The sequence below is a fragment of the Lutra lutra genome, chromosome 17 (genome assembly GCF_902655055.1).
Source record: "Lutra lutra chromosome 17, mLutLut1.2, whole genome shotgun sequence".
NCBI classification, from domain to species: domain Eukaryota; kingdom Metazoa; phylum Chordata; class Mammalia; order Carnivora; family Mustelidae; genus Lutra; species Lutra lutra.
In genome coordinates this window covers 7,324,941-7,351,316 of record NC_062294.1, presented here as the reverse complement: position 1 = coordinate 7,351,316, position 26,376 = coordinate 7,324,941, and the positions used below count along the sequence as shown (strand labels likewise).

Here is a 26,376-nt window from a genome sequence, read left to right as displayed (position 1 = left end):
TATGTCTTTGACATGGAGCAAAATATCCTGACTTTTCTGACATTGGAAAAGAAGGCACAGCCTTTATATAGGACACTACAGCATGTTTAGGTAAAATGGCAAAAGATAGTCATTCAATCAACCAATATTTGGTCTTATATTCCATTTATTTAAAAAAAAAAAGTAGATCATGTTTGGGGGCAAAACTGTGCTTTCAGAGTGGTGCTAACATCTCCCATCAGGAGCCTTACAAACGATAAACTGGTATCTGAAATTCTGGGTGTGATGGGGCTAAAAGTGCTCCCATGACGGAAGTCGTCTCTAGTATTGGAAACTCGGGCATCTGCATGGCAATTCGGAATATTCTTAACATCTCAAACATTTAAGGTTAGTAACATGTTAATGTATATTTCTCATGAAAATCTGGTATGAGAAGGTTGAGTTAGCCAGTGTACTCAGCCATTGCTTGAACATAGAGAAAAGAAGACTGAACCCCTTCTTTCGTCCTGGGTTCTTTCTCTGGGAAACCTCCATGCCTCGTTTCCTTTCACCAGATGATCTCAGGACTGGCTCTCTGGATCTTGCCAACCTTAAACACTCCTGCTGTGTGCAGAAATGATCTTAAAGCTCTCCTTCTTTGGTCAGCCCTACCACACGAGGTACAGTACAGTGCAGTTGAAATAGCATGAGGCCTAGAGTCTGACTTGACTACTTCCTGGTTAGCAGGATCCACACCTCTCTGGGACCTGAGTTTACTGGCCCACGAATGTGCCCACCCACTGTGGCCCAGCTCCAAACTAGATCCTAGCATGGATGCCAGTTATTATTACGAATAATAGCAATACCAGCAAAATAAACCAAGTTTACCAAGTTACCAAGTTAAATAAACCATTTAATCCATCTCACTGTGGCCTCTTCTAATATGTAACCACATGCATAAATAGATTTAAAGAGCTGTAATGCTGTTAAGGACACAGTTCTGTCTAACCCCTTTATTTATCAATAAGGATTTCCACATTCCTACATAGGGGTTTCTCTTAACACCTCTATGCAATTCCATCAAGTTTGTCAGTGGTGACCTGGCCCAGAGGAGGCCAATGAGGGACTCTTCCTTGGTATTTTGATTTGGAAGAGAGTCAGAGAGGAAGTCCCCATAGGGCTAGACTGATGCACAAGTGTTGGGGCGCCCCAATTTCCACTGGGGAGTAACAGAGAGTGCCAGTTCTCAGGAGAGAGGAATGCAGCGCCACGCTTTGTAACCCAGATTCCCTGCAAATGTTCTGGAGCTCAACTACAATTTCACCTTGGAGTTTATGGAGCCCCTCCAAAGCCTGCTAGTCAGTTCCCCTCTTTTGTGTATACTACCAGAGGGGGCTTCATCTATTGCCTGAAATCAAAACGCCCTTACCCAGCCACTAAACTGTATCTGGGTCACCGCTGGCTGCTTTCACCAGGCCAGGAGCCCAGTGACTCCCTAGGAAGTGCATATTCATTCATCAGAGGCCCTGAACAGGTGGGTTCTGGCCACCCAGTCCCTTGTTTCAAAACACACCTGTGGCTTTGGCTAGACAGGAGGAGAAGCCTTTGCTGGACTGTTCAGGAGGCAGAGCTGTGGTGGGAGAGAGTTCCGAGACGTCCCTCTCACTGAAGAGCCTCTACTTCATTCCCACCTCGTGAGTGGCCTCTACCTCTGACGCTGGAAAGAGAAGTGGCCCCCTGGATTCTGGACAGATGCATTCTCCGAGCACCGCTCCAGGTGGCCCCAGGCTTCTGCAGTGGCGGAGAGCCCGACGAGAGACGGAAGGAATAAAGAAATACAGCACAGACTCACCTGACAGTCAGCTCTGCCCTTGGGCCCAGAACTCAGTGTGAGTCGAGGAAAGGGCATTGCTTCATAGCCAGACAGGCCCAGCCCTGCATCAATAATAATAATATTAATAGTAAGAAGTTATGGTATTGTTATTTTTGGAAGAAGAGGAAGAGGAGAAGGAAGGGGAGGAGGAGGGAAAGAAGACCTAGAAGGAAAAGGACAGGAGCAGCAGTGGCTCCCATTGTGTCCTCACTAATTACGAAACAGGCGCGATGGATTTCAGCACAGTCTCATTTCGCACACGAACAGCAAGGCCGAGAGAGGGCTCACAGCTTGCCCCAGGTCAGCCGAGACTTTGAGGTCAGAGGAGGCACTGTAAACCCAAATCTTGACGCGGGCCCACACTCCCAACCACTCCCTTCCATCGCTGACTCACCAGACCGGTGACAAGGAAATTAAAATCGCTGAGCCTTACGTGTATAGAATGGCCCATAAAGAAAAAATACTGGAAAGCACCTGACATCAAGTAGATGTTCCACAAGGGTCAAGGCAGTTATCGCTGTCACCCTGTTCAATACCCCATGGTCATCACCTTCATCGACACTACCTGGAGAAGCAGTGAATGCTGGGAGATGCCCACCACCGCTGCTATGATCAGTGTCACCATGTGGACGTCTGACCAATCCGTGGAGGTCATCGGATAGAGTAGCTGCTCCTAATCCTTTCATCAACCCCCTCAAATCCCCAGCAATCAACCATCCGTCTGGGTCTAGAGGATGTCAGACCACCACCCCCTTCATGGAATGTCATCATATGCAAACAGCTTAGGGGACTCATTTCCCCATCAACAGTGCATCTCTGGTGTCTGTTCACCAAGCCTATGCTTTATCCCCCAAACCCCATCATTCTGTCTACACTTGTAACCAGTTTAACCCATTTCTTCCCTCCCCCTCCCCACTCGGCCTACACAGACAACCGGCTTTTCTCTTTAGCCTGGATTGATAAGTCAATTCAATACATAAGGCGGGTCTGTATTTTTCTGGTCTGTATTCATGGGCTGCATTCCCTCAACAATCCATTCAGAAGAAGCTGTGCATCTGACAGTCTGTAGGGCTTAAGAACACGAACTCTGTCTCATTCTTACACTCCCCCAGCCCCTGATCTCTCTCAGTGCCTGGCAGAAAATCAGACACAGGATCTGTGGGGTAAACAGTCAACATCTCTATCCCTGCCCAGCCTTATCTTAGAAACACTGTTCCCTGGATCGCAGGGTTGGTTACAATGGGGTTCACCAAGTTAATGAGCACCTTTGAAGGGACATAATTAGCTACATCCCCCAAGAATACTCAAGATGGGATTCTGACCAATTAGAAGGTTTAGAACTTCTCAATTCAGACTGCAAAATGAATTGAGGCAGGTCATTGACTCTCGTGGGCCTCCTTCTGCATCTGCTCCTGGACAACCTCCCGCTCCAAGGAGCTCTCTGGAGCCTCCCTAGCAATGCCAGGGGAACAGAAGTTCTGGCTCCTCAGAATATGTTCCAGCACTCATAGCTGCACCCTCTGTGGGGCAGGGATGGGAGGCCTGTCTGGGCAAGTCCCACACCTCTGGGGAATGGGTTAGTACCAGCATCACCACATTAAAATGGCCCAAAGAGTGCTGTCAGCCAGCTCCTTTATCCAACATGACCTTTAAGTTGTTCACAAACTCTGAACCTTTCAGTGGGCATTTGATCACATCTCAGTGATGTGGGGAGAAAGTGAATGTCTAGTGTCTCCAAGAAAAAAAAAAAAAAAGCACAACACCGTCAGTGATGTCAGGAGGACGGGAAAGAGGATATTATCTGAACCTGTTTACCTGCTCTTGCCAAGCCCAGCAATTTCCGGGAGATGCAAGCAGAGATTAATAACCATTTATGAAATCTCAAATTAATAAAAATACAGGTTCTGTCTGAGAATTTCAAGAAGGTGTGCTTCGTAATCAGGGAAGCATTAACCAGGTAGTGCCCATTCTGCAAGCATTGAACGGGGAATGACTTTATGCTAGGCACACTCTGGTGCCCAGGAGCAGACATGGGTGATGTCATCCTGTTCCCCCAAATCTCCTGATATATAATGGAGGTATGTGTGCAGAATACATTTTCAATACAGTGAGATAATAGGAATCGGCATAGCCCGGGTGAGGGACGGTGATAATGCAGTACAGATAAGGGGCTGATAAGGGCTTGGTGTCTAAGGAAGGCTGCGTTCAGGCGGACATACCTGGGCTGGATGTTAAAGGCAAGATAGGAGTTTACAATGTTATCAAGAGGTTAGGCATGATCGGAACTGCATGCATAGCGAGGTGGATTCTAGGCCAGTGGTTTTCAAACCTTGCTTTAGGAATATGACCATCGTTCCCATGCAACCTGAATCAGAGGCGAGCAAAGCTGTTCCCTCTCCACAGAGCACGGCGGGCTCCTCTTCCATTCTGCCCTCTTCTCCTACTCTCCACCACCCCACACATATGCACAGTGCTCCTTAGGTGACCGAGCCCCAAACTGCTGAATAAGGGTCTGCATTTAGGAAGATTCCCAGCCGACTTCTGTTCTCATTAAAGTTTGAGAAGTGCCTGCCCCAGGGGACAGAAATCTGTTTCCTCCAACAAGTGACCTGGGGAGAGGGGCTATGACTGGGTGGGCTTTGAAACACTCCCACTCTACTGTCTTTCTCTTCTTGAAATCCTCCTCCATTGCCATGCCCAAGCCACCCAAGTCACTGCTAAGAACAACTAGGGGAAGAATTAAAAGGTGTCACCCCAGTCCTGACTAAAAGAAAGAAACAGGAGATGTTTTGTAAAATCCAACCAAAGCTGATTCCCCAGCCAGGTTCCCACCCCCAAGCATTTGGGGATCCCCAGGTTACCTTGCGCTTCCAATAAGCCAGTCCAACTAGTTTCCACATGACATCTCCATGACCTTCACCTTCACCTGCTCCGACCCTCTTCCCTTGACACTGCCATGTCCACAGGACGATGGGGCTCCCACGGGAAACACTGTGTTCTGAACATCAGAGATACCTCCGGGAACTACCATGCTGGCGGGCACTATCCTCTCACCTGCCACCACCATCTCCTGCCATGCCAGGCACACTGCCCCACCCACGGGATCCACTCAGCAGTAGTGGAAGGAAACACCTCACTCCCCTTTCTGGAGTCCTTCTGCTTGGGCTCTGCATGAAGTCACCCTCTCTGTTTAAGACCTTACCTGGGTCCAGACCCCATTCAATAATCAGATGGTTCTTCCACACAGAAAAGTAAGTCTCCCCTGGCAGATTTTATTATCCCTATTTTCCTGATGAGAAAAATGAGGTTCCCATGAAGGCAGTATCTCGCCGAGTCACACTACTCAACTTAAAGCGCCGTGAGGTCAGAACCCAAGGTTATTTATCACCGCAAGCACCAGGCACGAGTCAGTCAGCATTTAGTCTATACGCGGCATCAAAAGCCCGGATAGAGAATACACGGACAGTGGGCGGTGTAATGCACGCAGCCTGTCCGGAGGGGCATACGGGCCGCACACATCACATCCATAAGGGCAGATTTATCACTGGATTCTCCACCTCCCAGATGCACGGAACATCTCCAGCCTCTCTCAGACCTCCTCCTTCCCAGAATATTGATTCCCGATTTGGGGTTGCAATTATTACTTCTGTTGCTGTCAGTACCGAAAACAGGTTATTCTACTCTCAAGATGAGGACTGTCGTCTCCAGCACAGCCAGAAATTCTGTCATGTGTGTTTGTGTATGTATTACACACACATGTAGAAAGATCTTGAGACAACACACCAGGCATTAACAAGAGTGAATTCTCAATGGGCGGGATTAAGGCATTATTCTATTTTCTCCGTTTTGTCCTTCTTTATCGTCTGTTTCTTTCACTTTTTTCTGCAACTTCAATTTTTATGGAATCATATATGATGTTCATATAAAAAGCACACATATCATAAGGACCTAGTTTGATGAACTTTCACGGAATGAACACACCCATTGAACCTGCAGCTCCCCACACACACCCCCCCCAAAAAAAAACCCTAAGTGCAACCATCCCTTCCTTCAGGTCTCTAACCCACCCCAAGAGGCACTAAAAGCCTGGCTTCTGTCACAGAGGTTAGTTTCTTCTCTTTGTGTACTTTCCATGCATGGAATCGGACTCTTTCTCAGCTTCTCTGGACCACCCCTGGTGAGACTCATCTGTGCCATGTGTGACTGATAAATCTTTCATTCTTATCATTGCTTGTTGCTTTTCTCAAGTATAGAAAAAATTACTTAAATACTTTTTTTTTTTTCCTTTGGTGGCAGGAGGGAGTCAAAAGGGTAGAGCCGGTTCTCTCTTTCTTGCAGGAAGTAGGTCTGTGAAACCAGGGCTGGTGTATCTCAGGGAGATGGTAGAAAGAGGCAAGAAAGGCCAGTGCTTTCAGTCATGGGTTCCCAGGCGCCAAGAGATCCCCCATCACCGTACCATGGAGAGAACATCCGCCTTGCAAGCCTACGTTAAAATCCTGAGCCAGGCAACAACCTCTCTAGGGAGTACCGGTTCACTCCTTGAGCCTCAGTTTTGTCATCTGTACAATGGGAGATCTTAATTGTTCCCTGTAGCAGACACTGTTAGCTCCCACCCTTGAATTCAAGATCCCCTTGAATACTTTATTATCATTTCTATGTACTCTTCTGCTGGCCTGTGAGGTGCGGTTTGCTTCTGCCTGACCTGGGGGTTACCAAAGCCACTCTGCAAGTGCACAGAGAGAGCCCGCGGTGCCTGGGCATTTGCTCATGCTGACCCTGGAGCCCCTCAGCCAGTGAGTGCTGGGTGCAGGGGTGTGCAAGCCCAGCTCCTGTGTGCACCCACCTCCCCTGTGTGCACTTCACCCTCCAAAGGCCCCTGCAGCAGACTGCAGCCCCTGGCCTGAAATCCCACCTTTGCTGGGCAACTTCCCCTTCCCACTCAGCCCCTGGCCTGAAATCCCACCTTTGCTGGGCAACTTCCCCTTCCCACTCAGCCCCTGGCCTGAAATCCCACCTTTGCTGGGCAACTTCCCCTTCCCACTCAGCTCCCTTACTCCGAGCAGGTTCCCGGTGCGCTCCTCCTGAATTGATCCCATGCACAGGAGTCCTGGCAGAGGGCCCACTGCTAGGGAGCCTTGCTTCAGACACGCTAAGGGATGTTGTGAGGTCCACATGGATAACTGTGCATGAACCACCTGGAACTCAAGAGTTGCCAGCACCTGTTAAATCTCTTCCTTATGTCAGCCGCAGGCTGGCTTGGCTGTGTGGTTACCCACCTTGAGTCCCAAAATCCCTGGGGTAGAAGGAACCATAAACACCCAGGACTCCTAGAGTCCTGAATTACCTTGAATCACTGCCATCTCTCCCTGAAGAACATTAAAGTAGCCTCTAAATGCAATAACCAAGGATGGCAGAACCACCCCCGTCCACAGCGCCAGCTTCATTGTGCTACAATCAGCAATGGCCATCTCGAGTGGAGATAAAGCTGTAGAGAGCGGATATTAAAGCCCCCCGCAGCAGAGCTTCCCAGATCGGCGGCCAGATTCCCCACCAACTGCTCGACAGTGTCTGCACCCCCTTGACCCTACGCGGGCTGGCAGGGAGGACTGCTCTGTCCTTGGGCAGTGGCGGGGACGGCCCCGTGTGCTCGCGTTCACTCCTCCGGAGAGGGGGGGCCTTCCTGTACCATAAGCTAAGACGTGCAAAAGGATATTAAAAAGAGAGAGAACAAGGCGTGCATACAATTATCCTCTCTTTTGAAAAGAAAATTCGTTGCTTTTGAATATTCTGTGGCATTGATCTCTATTCGGGGAGCACTTTATAGTCACCACCCCCCCCACCCCCAGCGGGATGTGATCATGGGAGCCAGAAACTGACGAGGGGTAGGTGTTTCATGTCCACCGTGGCCGTTTCCCAGCCAGGCGCTCCTTTAAATGTAGAGCTGACTTTGAACGAGGTGTGTTCACCTTGCATTTACAGATGAGGTAACAGAGACCCCCATTAGGGAAACGACCTATCTCGCTCCCCAGAGCCCGTGGTGACAGAGCTGAGGAGCATCTGGCGGGGTTCTCAAGCAAAGCTATTGGCAGGGACTTGGGCACAAAGGAGGTTTTCGTTTCCTATGGCTGTTGTCACTCAGTACCACAAACTGGCTGGCTTAAGACCACAGAAATTATTCTCTTGTAGCGCTAGAGGCTCAAGGCTCTGTCTCCTCCTAGCTTCTGCTGGTGGCTGGCCATCTCGGGCATTCCTGGAGCTGTGTCACTCCAATCTCTGCCCCAGCCATCATGCGGCCTTCTTCCCTGTGTGTGACTCTGTCCCTGCCTTCTTCTCTTCTTTAAAGGACATCTGTCATACTAGATGAAGGGCGCACGCTGCCCCAGTGTGCCCTCCTCCTAACTAATTACATCTGCAATGACCCTTTGTCCAAATAAGGTCATATTCCTTGGTACTGGGGTGAGTACTCCATTGTATCTTTTGGGGGAACACAATTCAACTGACAGCAGAGGACAAGCAGGCAGAAACTCAGTTTCTGAACAAGGAGATCCTGACAGAGCTCCTCCTGCACTCACGGACTCCAGGATGGACACTCAGTGCCTCTGATCTCGAGTCAGCATCTCCATTCAGTCCACCTGCTACTAAGGAGATGGCCCCAGAGGAAAAGACCAGCTCACCGCTGCACTGCAGCAGGAATGAGTAAGAGCATGGGGGAGGGAAGGTGGATCTCTGAAATGCAGCACTTTCTCTCAGGCAAAACCTCTATGAAGCTGCATTGGCTCAGATTCTACTCTTATGAAACACTTTGCATTAAACCAAGATGAGACTTCTCAACTGCCAGTGTAGAAACAAACTCTGAATGATCTTAGCCCAAAGGGAATCTATTTTAATGACAGGATCTAGCTGGGAAGGATGGAGGACCCGGCAGAAACAACGGTCAGGAATGAGGGAGTCTCAGAGGTAGCCAGGACTGCGTTCAGAATCAGAGCCAGCCCAGGGAGGTCACTGGGGCCACCGAACATGGCTCCGCCGCCATGGGCCTACTGCCAAAGGCCTGGGACATCACTGCTGAAGCTACCAGCAAAGATTCTCCACTGTCCTTGCTTTGGGGGGTGGGCCACTAGCTACAAATTTAAAGTCATTGGTTGAGCTAGCTCACACATCTGAGGTCTAGCTGCAAGAGACTCTGGGAAAGCACGTTTCTAGCTTTTTTGCTTTTTTAAATTTAGCTTTGAAAGAGACAGATGGCCTCTCTCTCCTGCGACAAGCCAAATACCAAAGAATGCCACAAATAGGAGAAGGAGGTTCAAAGGGCGGGCAAACAATGAAAAGTAGCTCTTAGGTAAGACTAAACCTGCTTCTTGAGAAGCAAAAGACAGGAGGTGGGGGTGGCAGGGTCAAATGGCAGGGTTAGAAATGGAGCTCATGGCTCACAGACTTGAGATACTGGTGCCAGAAGTTTCTGAGGGGCCGTAGACAAAGAAAGTAGAATCAAGATTGCCGTGGGCTGCAGACAAGGGAAAGGCAGTGGCTGCTCATGGGCACAGGGTTTCTTTCTCCAGTGAGGAATGTTCTGGAATTAGTGGTGATCATCACACAACCGAATTGTATACTTTAATATGGTGTATTTTATGTTAATGTGAATTATATCTCAATTTTTTAAAAAAGTCTCAGAAAGGGATCCAGGCCCTTCAAATTTGCAGGAGGAGGAAGTCTCCTGGTTATAGAAAAATAATGGGATGGACCTTGGGGCATGTGTGTATAGGGAGAGGTGTATCCCCTCAAATTTTCCCATGATGATAACACAATTTGATAGACAGGTGTTGGACTTGGGGAACGGAGCAGAGTGGGTCAAATATGTCATTGGTCCCAAACATCCCATTTTCTTCTTGGAAAATACTCTGCCTCTCTGCTCATTGGATCACCCATGAAGACACATATTCCTACTATTTCTGCTCAGGATTACAGAAATATAAAGTCCAGTTTTCTATTTGAGATATAAATTTTTTCTAGCGAACTCATATGGTGGCGGCCAAGGGTAGTTATCCAGAGCTGGAATACAGATTATACCATAAATGGCCTAGACCCTGTGCCGGGTCACCCCAATGAATCCTCTACCCAATTTTGCAAGGGGTGGGGAGTTATGATCTCCCTTTTGCAGATGCAAAAAAAGTGAGCCACGGACAAACTAGATATTTGGCATCTCAGTTTAAAGCCCTGCTTCCTTCACTAGCACGGCTTTCTCGAGTGTATTTAGACAAGGATGAAACCTTTCCTGAGGGTAGCTGAGGTTGGGGGCAGGCAAGGCACCAAGAAAAGGGAGCAAAGAAGTAGCTACAGGAGACAACAAATGACTTTTAAGAACCAGAGTGTTTAATTTTCAATGTTTAACTTTGTGGCTGTGCCTCCTCCAACCTTTAGCCAAGTCTGCTGTACAAAGGTCCTGGGTGAGCAGGGACTTTTTTTTTTCCAAGGATTGGTTGTTAGTTGACTGGTTGATAAAAGAAGATGTTTTCCATTTGGACCCATGCTGGCAGAGATAAAGCAACAAAGATAAGATTTAGAGATGGGGACTTCCTAACAGAAGCCAGAAATCTGATTGAAATTTGAACTTGAGGTTGTAAAACTGCCCTGGAACTAACAGGCATTCAGCCGACTATAACTAGATCTTAGGGGACAGGGAGCCCCATTTGTTATGAAGATTTCACTTCTTAACTGTCATATTAGACTCTGAGCGCTTTCAAGTTAGGATCAAATTCTGAATTGACCTTTGTAGTGCCGCAGTCTAGCACATGGTAGGGACTCAATAAAAGTCTACGGAATGGGGTGCCAGGGTGGCTCAGTGGGTTAAGCCTCTGCCTTCGGCTCAAGTCATGATCTCAGGGTCCTGGGATCGAGCCCCATATCGGGCTCTCTGCTCAGTGGGGAGCCTGCTTCCCCCTCCTCTCTGCATGCCTCTCTGCCTGCTTGTGATCTCTGTCAAATAAATAAACAAAATCTTAAAATTAAAAAAAAAAAGTCTATGGAATGAATACGATCAGGGATAAGGCCCCACATGAAGAGATCACTATCTAAGTCAGAAACTGTATTTGCCTACAAGCAAAAAAAGTTGATTTCAGTGTTTAAACGGGTAAGAAGTCTGAAGGTGAGCAGATCCAGTCTAATGTCACAATGCCACAATGTGCTTATACTGTTCCGTTCTAGCATCTTTATCATACTCCCTCATGGTCACAAAATGGCTGCTGTGCCTCCGGACATCATGCCCTCATCTAGAGGAAGAAGAGGGGAGTGACCAGCAGTTTTGGCTGAGCCAGGCTTTAGTTGAGAAGGGAAGCCTTTTCTAGGAACTTCTGTCTGCATTTCACTTGACAGAACTGCCTACAAGAGGTGCTGGGAATTTAAATAGAAGAGAGTTAAATAAATAGATGATGAAAGCCAGATACAGTTTCAGCAGGGGCTCGGGGGTGGTGTCTCCCTTCTCGGTCTTTTCAACCAAACTGGGAATCTACTTGGAATGGAGCATTGTTCACCTGCCTCTGAGAGTGATAACTACTATGAAAGAGAAGGTCAGAGGCCTGCGCACAGAGAGATTTGGGCCTGGACAGATGAACTTGCTTTAAGATACACAGCTGGGGCTCCAAGCGGACTCCAGGGGACTTAGAACCTCTCTGTCTTTCTGTCCCCTCCCCGGGCCAGGGCCATGGTATTCTCAGGGCCCAGGGAGAGGGTGGCCTGGGAGGGAGACACAAGCAGACCCTCAATCCCTTGTTCGCCTGTCCTCCAGGCTCTGTCCTGTGAGATCTGTGCGTGTGCTTTCTCAGGGGCCAGGCCAAGCCAGGCCTTGCTGGCACCATGCACCGTCTGGCGGAGAAGTCTCACATCAAACAAATTCAAAGCCTCTCAGCTCTGCACCCTCCTCGTGCCTCGCAGCCAGAGATGGTGGGGATGCTGCTGGGGCCTCCGGGACTCTGACTCATCCCCGAGGGCTGCCAGCACCAAGTCCTGCTGCAAATTCCAGGGGGCAGCCTGTGCTCTCAGGGAGCAAGGGCAGGACAGGGCCAGAGCTGGAGGTATGGAGGACTCTCAGGGCCTCCCCCTCACCCCTGCCGTGGTGGCTCGGGCATGGACCTAGCATCTCTGCCAGCCTTCCCCTGGTTCACAATACTGTTTTATGAGAAAGCAGACGGCGCCCAGAGAGTGGGGGACTGCCTCTCCTGTGACTCATTCCCGGACCCGGCATCAGCAGGAGAGGGGGTGGAGGGTGAAGTCCAGAGCAGCCTTTCCAGCCTTGCCTGGGCTGTGTGTGATCAACCATCAGAACGACGTCGCAGCCTGGCACACGCCCACCTCTGGACATGCACACAGAATGGACACAAATCTGCACGAAGCATCCTTACCTTTATTATATGCAATACCCTGTGCTCTATTTCATTTTATCCTGGTTCATTTGTTCTTTCTTCCCGCCCCCCTTTTTTTTCTTTTTGCAAATGTTGGTTCTGACCCACAGAAATGATGTCAAGAATCCAAGAGGGGGAAACCTGCAGTTAGAATTTCAGCGCCTTAGTACATGGGCTTCGCAAGACAACTGAACTGGGTTTGAACTTGCTGGCGCGTGAACCCAGCCAAGGGACTTAGCCTCTGGCATCCGGCCACTTTTCTTAACCGCTAACACCAGGATCCAAGTTCCTGGCCTTCCTTCTGGACCACAGCATGGCCTCCTGATGGGTCTCCCTATACTGCTTCCTGAAACTCCCCTCCTCACACATTCCATGGGTAGCCTGCAGCGTACTTGTACGTGTGGGCATGCTAGCCCTTGCTCAACGCCTTCATGCTTTCCCTTTGATCTCTCAGTAAAGACAAAGCTCCTACCTTGGCTGAGAAGCCAACAAAGCCTGAGCTTTTGGCTCCTGACCACCTACCTGTTCCATCCCCTACCTCTCCCACCCCACCCCACCTAAATCCTGCCCCTCCCCTCTGCTCCCTCTCCCATCCTCACATCCTCTTCCAACCCATTCTCTGGCTCCAGCCACAGGGATTCCTTCCTGAGGGCCTTGTCGATGTCCTCACTATGCTGCCTCTTGCCACAGGGCATTTGCATGTGCTGCTTCCTCCTTTTTACCTGGTTCACTCTTAACTATGGGTCCTTCAGATCTCAACTCAAAGTCACTTCCTCTTAGAAGCCTTCCCTGACTTCCTAAGCTAAGTCAAACCCTCCAGATATCCCTTCTGGAAGCCATCCCCCACCCCCATAGTGGTTATCAGGGTTGCAGTTTTACACTATCTAGAGAGTCACTGGATTAACCCATTAGACTCCCATTGGACCCCTAGACCCCTTCTCTAAACTGCTGGTCATTAGAATCAACTACAGCCATTTCAAACAGTGCAGAAGCCTGCCTCCCCCAACTCTACCTTAACACCAACCCCATCCCATTCCATCTCAGTCGCTCTGGGTCATGACTGCACATCTGCACTTTGTACCATGGAAAGAGAACCACTGGGCTCGACCTTCAGCTGCATGATGGCAGGGACGAGGCCAGCTTTCCAACCCATTATCAGCCCCAGTGCATAGCTCTGCTTCTATGTTTGTGGAAGGAAGGGAGGGAGAGGATGAAAAGAAGGGAAGGAAGGAGGATGAAGGGGAAAGAGAAGGGAGAAGGAAGGACAGGCAGCTTTCTTAAGGGGGTGCAAGTTCCAACACAAAGAAGCTGTGGCTTTGCTCTTCTCAGTACCAGCCCCTGGAAGATTCCAGGAGGCTGCAGAGGAACGGAGCGGGCTGACACCTTGAGGACCTGTGCTCTTGACATGTCAGTTTGCTGGCCCTGCAGTCCGTTCCAAAGCAGAGAGGGTGCCCCCACAGGGGGCTAGACAGTGCAGATTGGGAGGTGGGGGGTACAGAGCTTGGAGCAGCTGGAGGAGTGGACGGGATTTTGCCTCTGTCTCCCTCTGACCTGACTCTGTGTCAGGTCCTGCCCCACCCCTGTGTGACTGGCAGGGCAGGAGAACACTGCATAGGGACAGAGCCAGTCTCTCAGTGAGGGGTGCTGGGCAGAGAGCATGACAGTCCTTCACGTGACATGCCTTGTCCTTTACCCAGCAAGACACATTTGGGACTTCTGACCTCCAGACCATGGGATGACACATTTGTGGTGTTTGTTACAGCGGCAAGAGACCCCTAACAAACCTCCTCACTGCTCCCGGCTAACAGGTGTCCCAGGTGCCCTCTGCTCCCTTCTGTCTGCTCTCCGTGGGGCGGCCAGCCTGGGCTGTAACATGCGTGTAGCACATCACACCACCTGGGACGTCATAGCCCCAGGGGCATCCACTATACTCAGAACAGAATTCCACCTCTTTATTGTGGGCCAAGAAGCCCTTCAATTCCTAGCCCCTGTTGGTCTCTCTGGGCTCCTCCTCCTTCCTGGGCCCCCCGGCACCCCACTCCTCCAGGCTCTGCTTTGCCCTGGACACCTTTCCGTTCCTTGAGTCATTCAAACTCGTTGCCACCTCAAGGCATTTGCTCTGCTGTTTCTTCTCCAGGAATAGCTGTCATTTTGCCATCAACGGCTTATCCTGAGGTCTTCTCTGACGACACCTTCATGTTGGAGAAGGCCTTCTCACCTTAGCAATTCTCCGTCAGATTCCCCCATTTTGTTTTCCTCCCAGCATTTATCAGGAACTGAAATCTTCTTGTTCAATCAATTCCTTCCTTCCTTCCTTCCTTCCTTCCTTCCTTCCTTGTCTACATTTCTGTGGTCACAGGAAGGGACTTATGTTTTGGCCTCCCCTCTACTTCTCCCAAATTGTCAGCTCCCTGGGAGCTGCTAATTATCTAATTGTTTCTCCCTGCTCTGGCACTCTAACGACGGCCGGGGTGACCAGTACTTAACATCTGTCTGGTCTAATGTCTGAATGAACAAATGACGGGACAAACAGCGCCGTGCTTGGCAGGGAGGTAGTGCTCAGTACAGGTTTATTTAATATTACCCTTATCGTGACGATCACCAGCAGAAAGCTTGTTGCTAATAAGGGAGCCCTGCACACATGGGTGGCACCCTCATTACCTTCATTAGCCCCCTCTAGGGGGAGAGCTAGTTGTGACGGCTTTGAGTTTCAGCAACCCCCAAGAGTCCAGTTGGAAGCCACAGGGGCCTGGGATGGGGCGCAGAAAGTCTGGGCCAGCAGGGACCCAGTCTGGTGGCCAGATGTGAGGGCAGCAACGTCCTCGGGGGAGACGCGTTCTTGCAAGTGCTAAGTCAGAGCGGCGACAAACGCCCAGTCTCAGCACATGGGGACACGGACGCGCAGACACACACACACACATTCAGCCCCACCAGGGCCCTGCCAGGCAGATCCAGCAAATGAGGAGCCTCTGCAGGGTGGATCTGCGGGCTCCTCCCCGGGCGCCGTCTGGAGCGACCCTCCTATCATTAATACCCCATGCAGCTGAGCACATGCTTTTTATTGGGAGGAGTATAAATAAACAGCAACAGGAGCCTTGAAAGAAATGACCCCCAGAGGAAACCCGATCTGCAGGCAATTAGAGCACTTCTGTTCAGGTAATTGCCAGCTGAAACACTGAGCCGGGTGCCAATCCCCAAAAGGCGCTAGCAGGGGCCACCCCAGGCTGATGGCGGCCCCCTGCCCAGCCCCACGCTGGGCTCCCTGCCTTGGTCTGAGGCCCAGGCAAGGGGCACACCCAGCGTTCCAGCCTGAACGACACCTGTGCCATTTTCATTGAATCGGGATGAGTACAACTTGGGCAGGGGTTCTCGCCTAGAGGGTATATGGCGGGGCAGGGGGTGAGGGGTGCGTATTTTACCCTCCAGGAAAGTTAACAAAGTCTGGAGACACATTGGGTTGTTCTAACCTGTGTTTAGGACAGGCCAAGGATGCTGCTAAAAATCCTGCGAGGTAAGGACAGCCCCTACCACCAACAACTGTCAGCTCAGAATGTTCACAGTGCCGAGCCAGACAGACTCTAGGCTGGGGCGAGGGCAAACCTGCAAGGGCAGAAGTTTCTGATGGGCCCCAGACGCCCACTATGGGGCACTTTGTCAAGCGCTTTGTCAAACATAGACCCCAATCACTGAGCTCTAAAAACATCATTATGAGGTTTGGTTACCGTCCTCATTTCACAGATAGGGAAATTGAAACTTCAAGTGGTTTTCCTAAGTTTTTAAGCAACTTGCCCAAGATCTCCTTGCTGGCCAGCACAGACCCAGACCTCAAAGGTGAACTGATACCACAAAGCCGGAGCTTTCGCCTCCAAGCTGGACCGTCAACACAGTCGAACAACCCCTACCCTGTACTAGTCTCTCTCACAGAAGCATCCTCTGAGCCCCACAGGAAGGGGGGGGCGTGCTGGGAAAAGCAGGAACTTTGGCTTCCTATACACCTGAATTCAGTTCCCTGCTCTGCCATTTCACCCGCCATGCAACCTTGGGCATGTTAGCTCATCTCTCTGGGCCTCAGTTTCCTCATCTGTAAGATGGGCTGATAATGTGGCTCACCAGAGGGTTTTTACAATACTGCATGTAATCACCTTTGAGCAGTGCCTAGTTTGGCAAGGACCTCAACAACACAGGAGGAGCTACGTTTACAATTGCCACTAATGACTTTGGAATTCAGAGCCACAGAGGAGCTGATTTTCATTAGAGAAGGGGAGGTAAGCAGAGTGAGCTGATGGTAGAGGGTAGAAAGGAAGAAGACTAAGGAGGTGGTGGGAGCCCGTTGCTATGACTCCCAGGACTCTTACCCCTAACTTTCCTCTGCACTCCTTCCTTTGGGAAAAGTGTTGTATTTTGTTTACTGGTGAAGGTACCATTGATTCTCTGACTCGCCAAATGTCCAAACCTATAAAAATAAAGTTCTAACACTATGAACAGGACTAACCAGGTCTGGAGAGGCAGGCTGAGGTGTGTGCTGTGGGGGAGCATCTGCATAGCTTCCTGGGCCACTCAGCTCTGATCCCCTCCCCCACCCCAGCCTTCTCTCTGGTGGAGAGCAAGAGAACTAACACTTCTTCACAACCTGCTCTGTGCAGGTGCTTTTGACACAGCTCACCCAGTTTTCCCAGAAGTTCCTGTGAAGTTGGCAGAGGTATAGCATACCCATTTCACAACTAGGGAAGCTGAGGCCTGGGGAGGTTTATCAATTTGTCCACAGTTGCACAGCCAGGAAGTGGAGATGTGAACCCTCACATCTAATGCCGGTGACTTTAACCACTTCACTTCAAGACCAGTGTGCTTCTAGGAGATGCCAGTAAGACTGATGGAAGCTTCTCTCTGGCTCCTCTTTATGTCCCTAGAAGCTTCTCCCTAGAAGCTTCTCTCTGGCTCCTCTTTATGTCCCACTGGTATGCTGGGCACAACGAGCACATTTCCCAAGCCCCAGATCAGCCTCCTGGCCTGGAAATACTAGTGTACCCAGAGGGGACTGAAAATCGGGACCTTCTAGAACAGCAGCAAAAAAAAACTTCCTGCAATGGTACTAATGCTCTGTACCTACACTATCCAATATGGTAGCTACAGGTGATGGCGCATTTGAAATGTGGCTAGTGTCGCTGTGGAACTGAGTTTTCCATTTTATTTCATTTTAAATAATTGAATTTTTAAATTTAAATAGTCACGGCGGCAGCAGCTTCCATATTGGACAGTGCAGAGGAAATGTAGGGCTCAGTCTCTGGGCTTTTTGCTAACCACGTGCTTCTCAGAGTTCCCGTCTATAGACATTTCAAGTTTAAGATCCACAGCCCTCAACTTCTCTGGGTGTAGGGGTAAGAAAGCTTCTTGCAGGAGGTGGGTTCATAGAGGACTGCCCCATTTGTGTTTCCAGTCAGTCATAGGTCATTCAGCCAATTCGCATACACAACCGGAGACCCTCCTGTGTTCCAGGCCTGCATTGGCTCTATCCTGGAGGAGCCCAGGGCTAACAGGAGCAGTTACAGGATAATAATCACGATAGTGGTGATGATGAGGGTAGTAATCATGACAAAGGTGGTGATCATGGTGGTGATGATGGTGATGATGTCAGAGGTGATGGTGATGATGTCAGAGGTGATGGTGGTGATGATGGGGGTGATGATGGTGGTGGTGATGATGGTGGTGATGATGGTGGTGATGTTGACAGTGATGGTGATGATGACTAACTAAGGTCAGGACGAAGGAGATGGTGACAAAGGTGATAATGAGGATGACGACAAAAGCAATACAGATGAGGGGAGAATATGGACTTGGAGTCATTTACTGGGTTCAAACCGACACATTCCACCATTTACGAGACCATGGGCATGTCATTTCCCTCCTTTTACCCTCAGCTCTCTCTTTTGAAAAATAAAGTCAATAAAGGTATGTGTCTGTAAAGTGGCTGAGAGCATTAAGTAAAATAGGTACTGTGCATAGCATATTCTGACAATAGGAAGAACGGAATAAATGTTAGTTCTTCTTATTCACTGCCATTTATTCGGGGTACACAGTTTCCCAAGTTAAGTGTCTTACACAATCACAGTCTTCCCATGAACTCTATTCTCATTCCCATTTGACAGATAGGAAAACTGAGACTCAGGGGCGCCTGGGTGGCTCAGTGGGCTGGGGCCTCTGCCTTCGGCTCGGGTCGTGATCTCAGGGTCCTGGGATCGAGTCTGCTCAGCGGAGAGCCTGCTTCCTCCTCTCTCTCTGCCTGCCTCTCTGCCTACTTGAGATCTTTCTCTGTCAAATAAATAAATAAAATCTTTAAAAAATTTAAAAAAAAAAAGAAAACTGAGACTCAGATAAGTTTAGAGGATTTGTCCAGATTCTTTGGGCAAGTGGCAAGTGCTGTGATTTGAGCTCCAGTTTGCATGACTTCAAATCTTTTAAAGTTGCTTAATTGCTACAAATGAGAGACGCTAGCAGCTCTAAACGCGCATGCGGAAAGAGGAAGTATTTGGTGCACCAGCTGTGCAAGCTGGACTGGCCATTTCTCAGACCCTCAGGTGCTTCCCCTGTGGAACAGGACAATTTCAGTCCCTGGATCTTGTACAGATTATATGGAACTGCATGGTGCGGAATAAAGACAGTCCACATAACAAGCGTGGCATGGAGCTGGGACACATGTGACACTATCAGCTCCCATTATCAACCAGCATTAAATCATTTAGCACAAGCCTGGCACACAGCACTCATTATGGATGCTCCTCCCAGGACCTTTACTCCATGCCCCCAGACCCTTTCATGACCAACAGCGCTAACCTCCAAACCCCTTCATCTGAGCGGGACCAAGGAAAGTGTTACTTCCCCGTATGACTTCTGCCTGCCTAGTGAGGCCAGGGTGAGGAGGAAAGCAGCTCCTGGAAGCTATGCCCTGTCTGGCCACTTCGTGCCCCTGCTGCAGGGCCTCCCTGAGGTTGGGGGTGACCCATCACCCTCAATTATCGCCCCAGGAAGTCAGAATGCAGAGCTTCCATGAGAAACCCTGAAATTACTGACAACGGCTGGGGTCGGAAGTGCCAGGGAACGGAGAGGGTATTTATAAACCTAGCGCCGTCTGAGCCCTCGGGAACCTGAGAGGGGAACAGCTTCCCCGCCCCACAGGGAAACCAAAGAGGAAAAACACCAACACGCTCTGAGCTTGGGCTCCAGTCAAAAGCTGCGGAGGGCACATCCAAGTCCCCTTCTAAATTTAGAACATTCGGCCAAACCAGTTCTCCGGCTCACCCAGCATCTCTCCCTTTGGCTGGACCAGGACTTTCTTCTGAAAGCCAGGGACACAGATGGAAGCCCAGATCCCAACCCACTTTGTCTCCATTTTAGGTCCCATCACGCTGTGTGCCAGGACTTCTGGGGCCTTTCTCACACCTGAGACAGCACCGTGCGGCAGGAAGGGATTGGAAGGCAGAGGCCAGAGTTCAGATGCTGGCCCTCGGTGCTGACTCTGACCATCCTGCGATCTCCCCTGTCTCCCTCACTGCATCTCTGTGTGCGCGGACCCTCCGGGCAAGCGAGTTTGCCTGCGAGAGCCTTCATGTCACCATCCCTTCTGAGGGCACGATAGGACTCCCTGGGGAATCTCCCGGTCCCTAAGCTTCAGATTCTCTATCTTTCACAGGGGGAAACACCCCTCAGGAGAATGCTGCCAGGATTAAGTCGATGGGAAGGAGAAAGTACTTAACATGGGGCATGTGGCTAAACCGAGCTAGGAAAGTGGAACCTGAAATACCCCTTCCCTGAGTTCAACAACACATTTATTCAAATATGACCTGTGTGTTCCAGGCTCTATTTTTAGTCTCGGGATAAAAAAAGGGGTGATGGTAATTATAACCAAAAGGGATTTCCCTATCCTGGACCTCTTCTACAACTGAGTGGTATCTGGTCTATTTTTAAATGACTACCGCTATTCTAGTACCACTATCTTCATTAATCATTATAACAATAATCATAATAATAATAGTTAACAGCTATTGAGCACTTACTGTGTATAAACATTGGGTTGAGGGCTTTATATAAATTCTCTTACATAATTTCATTCAATTATTAACAGCTAGTATATACATATACTCTATCTGAGAACCAAGATTCATTTGATGCAACAATAAAAAATATAGAATAGCAATACTAGTACCAGAGCTCTTATTTCCTCCTTTAGTCCTCACATCAGCCCTCTGATAAGCTACTCAACGTCACAGCTGAGCCCACCGGGGGCACGGCACGTGAACTCAAGAACTTGTCCCACTTGGATACTCCATGGGTCAGCCATATATCATCCTTCCTGGCCAGCTCTAGTCTCATCTCTCTATGGGAGGGTCACTGTTGTGCCCCAATCCCACTGCCTGCAGGATGCCTTCTAGGGTCATGTCAATCTGTGCTTCAACTGCTACCTTGACTGGGAAAGTACCTGTCCCCATTTGTCCACATCCTGTTTCCCTGGTTACAAAATACTGCAGCCCTGGGTTCTCAGTGTCTCACCAAGTTTTGACGTGTAGCAACTCCCTAATTTTGTGCTCAGGTTTTATCATAGCTGCCTTGCCTTTGGGAGTCCAGCAGGAAAGAGTTCCTTACACACTGACCTCTGTTCTCAGACCAGGTTCCTTGGTCTAGATTCAGTGTTCCCTCAGAATGGCTCTTTCTCAGAGGCCTCCGGCAAATCACCCCAAGAAGCCACCCCTTCATCCCCTCACCTTGCTCAGATATTTGACTCCTGACAACAGTTCATCCTTCCCGGCTAGGACTTGGCGCGGGAGATAGAGCTATCAGCCGACCACACAGAAGCTCAGATCTTTCGGTTATCTTCTTAGTACTTCATTGGTTTCACAATGACTCATCCACAGCTTCTCTCTGCTATTGTCAGAAACTGGGCATTGTTGAGGCAACTGGTTAGCATTAGAAATGCTTCTGCACTCATGATGATTGTTTGATAAGGGCTCGATGATTGAGACCGCATTTCCTTCACGCACTCATGCCTCCATCAGGAAGGCAAAAGGTTCGTGTGAGGTCACACTCACACCTTCACCTCTTCGGTTCCATGTCCCAACCCTGTGGGATAACTGGAAGCAAGTTGAGGTTCTCAAATATCAGCCAGGAACTCCAAAGCAAGAAGGGCTAGAGTTCCGCACATGTGAAGAATGAAGAAATGCCTCTTGGTGTGAACCAGTCATCCAAACCTGTGAAAACAGCCGACCTCTGAGACCAGCCAACACAGCCATACCAAGATGGCAGCTGGCTGATGAAATGTTCTTGCAGAAAACGACCCAGGCCACTTGGCTCCCAGCCTGTGAATCAGAAGCCCTGGTTGAAATTGCACGTGTCCAGAAATTTGGTGACATCTGGAGTTTCAGTCTTAATCAGGCTGCTTCTGGTATTTCCTTTCCTGGCATTGAGCTGTTTCTGGGTATTTCTCAAACTTGTATATAGGGAATTCCATAGTAAAACCCCTAAACTGAGTCCTGCTAATGCCACAGCTTAAAATCCCATGATCTGCTCATTTGTCTCATGGGCCGAGGCTCAGGTTTTGTTGCAGCTGCTGAAGACTGACCAGAGATGATCAAGGTAGGGTGCCAAGCTGTAACTAGGCAGAGCAATTTCCTTTCAACACCCCTGCCTTCAGACCCAACTCTGCCATGTACCAGGTGTGAACTTGGCAAATCATTTTTCTGGGTTTTTCTCACTTCATCTTAAAAAATGGGGGAAATCATATGAGAAGTAAAGCACACAGAAATCTAATTAAATGCTTAATTACATATTTCTAAAACGTAAGGACGTTTTTAAAAAGTATCAGTATCATTTTCCCTCCAAAAAATTACCAGTAATTTCATAATACTCATAATCTCTCTCACACATACACGCAGACACACACAGACACACACTACTTTTTGTTCAAATCAGGATCTGAAGTAGTCTATTCATGGCGATTGGTAGATAATGCCTTCATGGTTTCCTTCTCTCATTGATATGTTCTTCTTCGAAATTCACTTGGTTACAGAATCCAATGTTGCAACATCCGACATACTACATACGGAAGGCCTGATATACTACAGATGGTCAGCAATGGTGGTGACTGTTTACACACTGTGAACCATCACTATATGACGAATAATTGTTGCTGTTGGTGGCGGTGGTGGGCATATTCCTGAGAATTTGGGGAAGCCTACCATGTCTCAGTTTCTTAACTGAGAAACACAAAGGGTGAGAAAAAATGGCACGTCAGGATTGATTAATGGGATAGGACTCTCCAAGCTGAACTTCCTGATAAAAGAGGACTAGAAGCCACCACAGGACCCCCCCCATCCCATCTACCTGCCACGCCGAGTAAACCCACTCGTTTTCACCTCAAAGAACGGCAGCTCTCTGCCCAAAGGCGAGTACCCAACCCTGGGATACAGAAGCATATTTCGTCTCTGAAACCCAGTCTCTCCTTGGAAAACAAGGCCCAGTGGATGTTGGGCTCTCACTGATCAGGGGGACACCTTCCTTGCCCATGGAGACATTTGAACAAGGGGTAGAAAGCAGTGGGCACTGTCGCCACAGCACCTCGGAGCCACTGGTGGGATTTCCTATATTACAGGCAGAAGTGGGAATATGGGAAGGGGGACAGAGGGCTTCCCTGTGGTAATAAAAATCTGAAAGTGCCTTCTGTGACTAAAGGGCCCCAAAAAGACAACGTCAAATGCTGGCCAGCATGTAGGAGGAATGGAAATTCTCCTTCATAGCTGTGGGAATGCAAAATGATACCGGTGCTTTGGAAGACCGTTTGGCAGTTTCTTACGAAACCAGACATGGTCCTACTATACCATTCAGCAACTGTACTCCTACCTTTCCTCAAGGGAGTTGAAAACTTGTGTCTCTACAAAAACCTGTGTGTGTATGTTTCTATCTATGGAAGCTTTATTGTAATTGTCAAGACTTGGAGGCAACCCAGATGTCCTTCAGTAGGCGAAGGCATAACCTGTGGTACATCCAGACAAGGAAATATTACTCAGCAATAAAAAGAAATTAGCTACCACGTCACAAAGAAATGAATGCTGCTGAATGAAACAAGGCCATTTGAAAAGGCTACAGACTGTAGGGTTCCGAGTCCATGACACTCCAGAAAAGGCACAGATAATAGTAAACTACCACTAACTCAGCGACCCAAATTGATCACGTTATGTTGCCATGGGTCAAGAGTTTGGGCCCAGCAGAGCTGTGCTCTTAGCTCAAGGTCTCACAAGGCTGAAATCAAGGTGTCCACTGGGGCTCAGGTCTCATCTGAGGCTCGAGTCCTCTTTCATTCTCAATCAGTGTGTTGGCAGAACTTGGTGCCTTGTGCCAGTAAGACAAAGGTTCCTGTTTTCCCACTGAGAGCCACTGACTGGTGGCTGATACCAGCTCCTAGCGACCTTCTGCCACTTCCTGACTTCCAAATGGAACTCTCTCCATTTGGTCCTCCTAGGCCAACAGGACAAAATGTGCTTTGAATCTCTCACTTTCTCCATCTCTGACCTCTAGTCCCATAAAGGTTCACCTGATTGGGGCAGGCCCACCCACACTGAAGAACAGGGCATGACCATCAGGGAGTGGGAACTTTGAGGCCATCTTTGAAACCACGACCCCAAATCATGAGGCAGCCTCCTTAAACTAAACAGCCTTGGTCTCCATCTGTCCAAGATACCAAGAACAACCAAAGATGAGAAAATTATTTATTTTTACATACCTAGGATCAAAGCAGAAATACTTTATTTAGAAAAAAGAAAGAGCTGCAAAAAAAATATTTTTTTTGTTTAGATAAAACAAGTATTTTTTTCTTCCTCCTATAAGTAAGGAAATACGCACCAGGAAGATTTAGTTTTATTTACTCAAATTTAATTGAGTACCTACCGTTTGCAGAAAATAAAAGTATCAGTAAGGTATATTTTCCCGCCCTCAAGGAGGAAACTAAATGGAGAATCTCATTCATTCATGTACCTGTTATTTCATTCATTTATTCATTCAATGAACACTATCTTGGCTTTTTCTCTGTGTGAGGCACAAAAGAACTGGAAATCCCAAACTGGTGTCTGCCCTCAAGTAAACTCCCAGTGTAAAAACAAAATTTTGAGTCGTAATATCCTTTAATATTTTCCAATACCGGTATCAAGTCTGACAGTTTGAGTACAGTACACAAACAGCAGAACGTGGGTAGCGTGGGACAAAAGAAAGAACAAAAACCTTGAAATCTAAACCCAAAAGGATGGTGTTAATGTCCCCAGCGAGGGAACAGGTGGACACAATGTGCCTCTGGATAGGACGCACTGGGAGAGACAGAACACCACTTCTGTGATTGTTCTTGCTAAAATTGCATAGCCTGCATTTAATAATGCGGAAATATGAAACCAACCCAAATCTAGGGGCATCCTACAAAATATAACAAGCCTGTTATACTCTCTTCAAAGTGTCAAGGTCAAGAAAATCTCAGAAAGGAGAAGGAATGGTTCCAGATTTAAAGGAGACAAAGGGAAAGTAAATACAACATGTGATCCTGGACTGGATTCTGGACCAGAAAAAGGACATTCATGGGACAACAGGTAAATTCTAAATCATTGGATCATGATATTGCTATTAATGTTAATATCCTGATTTTTATGCTTGTACCATGCTTATGTAAGATGTGATCCTTTGGCGGACCTAGGTGAAGGGGAGGTGAGATATTGGAGGGTACCATTTTTTTCAACCTTTGTGTTAAGTCTGGAATTATTTCAGAATGAAAAGACAAACAGACAAACAAGTAAGATGGAATTCCTGTTCGCCACTTACCACTGTGTGTCCTTGGGCAAGTCACTTTTCCCCTCTGAGCCCGTTTTCTCTCCTACTACATGGAGGCATTAAAAGAGATAGGACATGAAAATACCTTATAAATAAGGAACTAGCCTAACCTAAGTACACAGTATTCAACAGCAGGTCAGGATGCTATTTCTGAATCCTTAACAAAACAAAACAAAATCTATAAGTACCTGAAGCCAAGAAGAGCTGTGTCATCACCCAATGTCACATGGTAACGGAGGGAGAATTTGAACCTGGCTCTATGGGATTCCAAATGCCATGCTCTTCCTGCCACCTGGACCTGTTGCTGGGATGAACAATGGACAGTTTATGGCTCTGGGAGGAGGAGAAGAAGGAGAGAGGCTCTGCCATCAAACAGGAAATGTGGGCAAGGGTAGACACCATCTAAAAGACAACCGCAGGCCTTCGGCAGGGGGGAAAAAAACCCAAAAAACAAAAAACAAAAAAACAAAAAAAACAAGCACAGATCTATTCCTCCAGAAACTGGCCCACAACATCTGAGTTTTCTCCCCTTTCTCAGTCACTGCTTGCTACTATCGAAGGGGCTAGGAGAGCAGCTCACATGCCTCTCTTTGAAAGTGAGTGTGTGTGTGTGTGTGTGAGCAGGTGGCACCCTGGGATACCAAATGTGCCACGAGGCTAGGACCCACTAGGTCCCCTGTCATCTGGAGACAGCTCACTTGCCATCTGTCCTGGCAAAGCCTAGGGCTCTGTGTCTGAGAGTAAGTGGAAAATTGCAAGGACCAGCCTTCCTCACCCTCACCCAACGGGCATGGCCCCAACTGCTGGAGTAGATCTTATGTGTGTGTTCCTCCGCACACAGGGGCTGAACCTGTGGACCCCGACCATCCTATAGCCTCAGATCATTTCTAAGGCCCTTAATCCAGGAGGTTATTAAGTTACAACCCCCAAATCACCATCTGGCTTGTGGATTTCCCATGTGAGTGGGGTCTCCTGGCACTTCTCAAATGACACAGCTTGGATGTCAGTCTCTGATAAGTCCTAGGGACCTTCTCTGCCTCCCAGTTGGCCCTTACCCCCTCCCCCATTCTTAACCAGGTTTTCATTGCTTTTATGGGAAAGGGGATGTCAGGGAATCAACATTTAGGGCAGCCACCTGCTCCCTTCTTCCAGACACCTTCTGCTCTTAGCCCACATAGGCCTCAGGATAACCTGTGGTGGGAGTTACTGTGTCCACTGTACAGATGAGGTCATCAAGACTTGACATTCATTGAAACCACTTGAGACATTTCAATCTCAAGGTTGTCTGACTTCAAATCA

General features: G+C 48.6%; 1 long non-coding RNA gene across 1 annotated transcript; it reads right to left on the bottom strand.

Annotated features, from left to right (window-relative positions):
• Positions 1-480: 480 nt before the first annotated feature.
• Positions 481-4,781, bottom strand: LOC125088793 (uncharacterized). Its single transcript, XR_007123787.1, has 3 exons — positions 4,693-4,781; positions 1,811-1,893; positions 481-626 (listed from the first exon to the last, which is right to left on the bottom strand). It is a non-coding gene; the product is annotated as an uncharacterized LOC125088793 (long non-coding RNA).
• Positions 4,782-26,376: the final 21,595 nt, after the last annotated feature.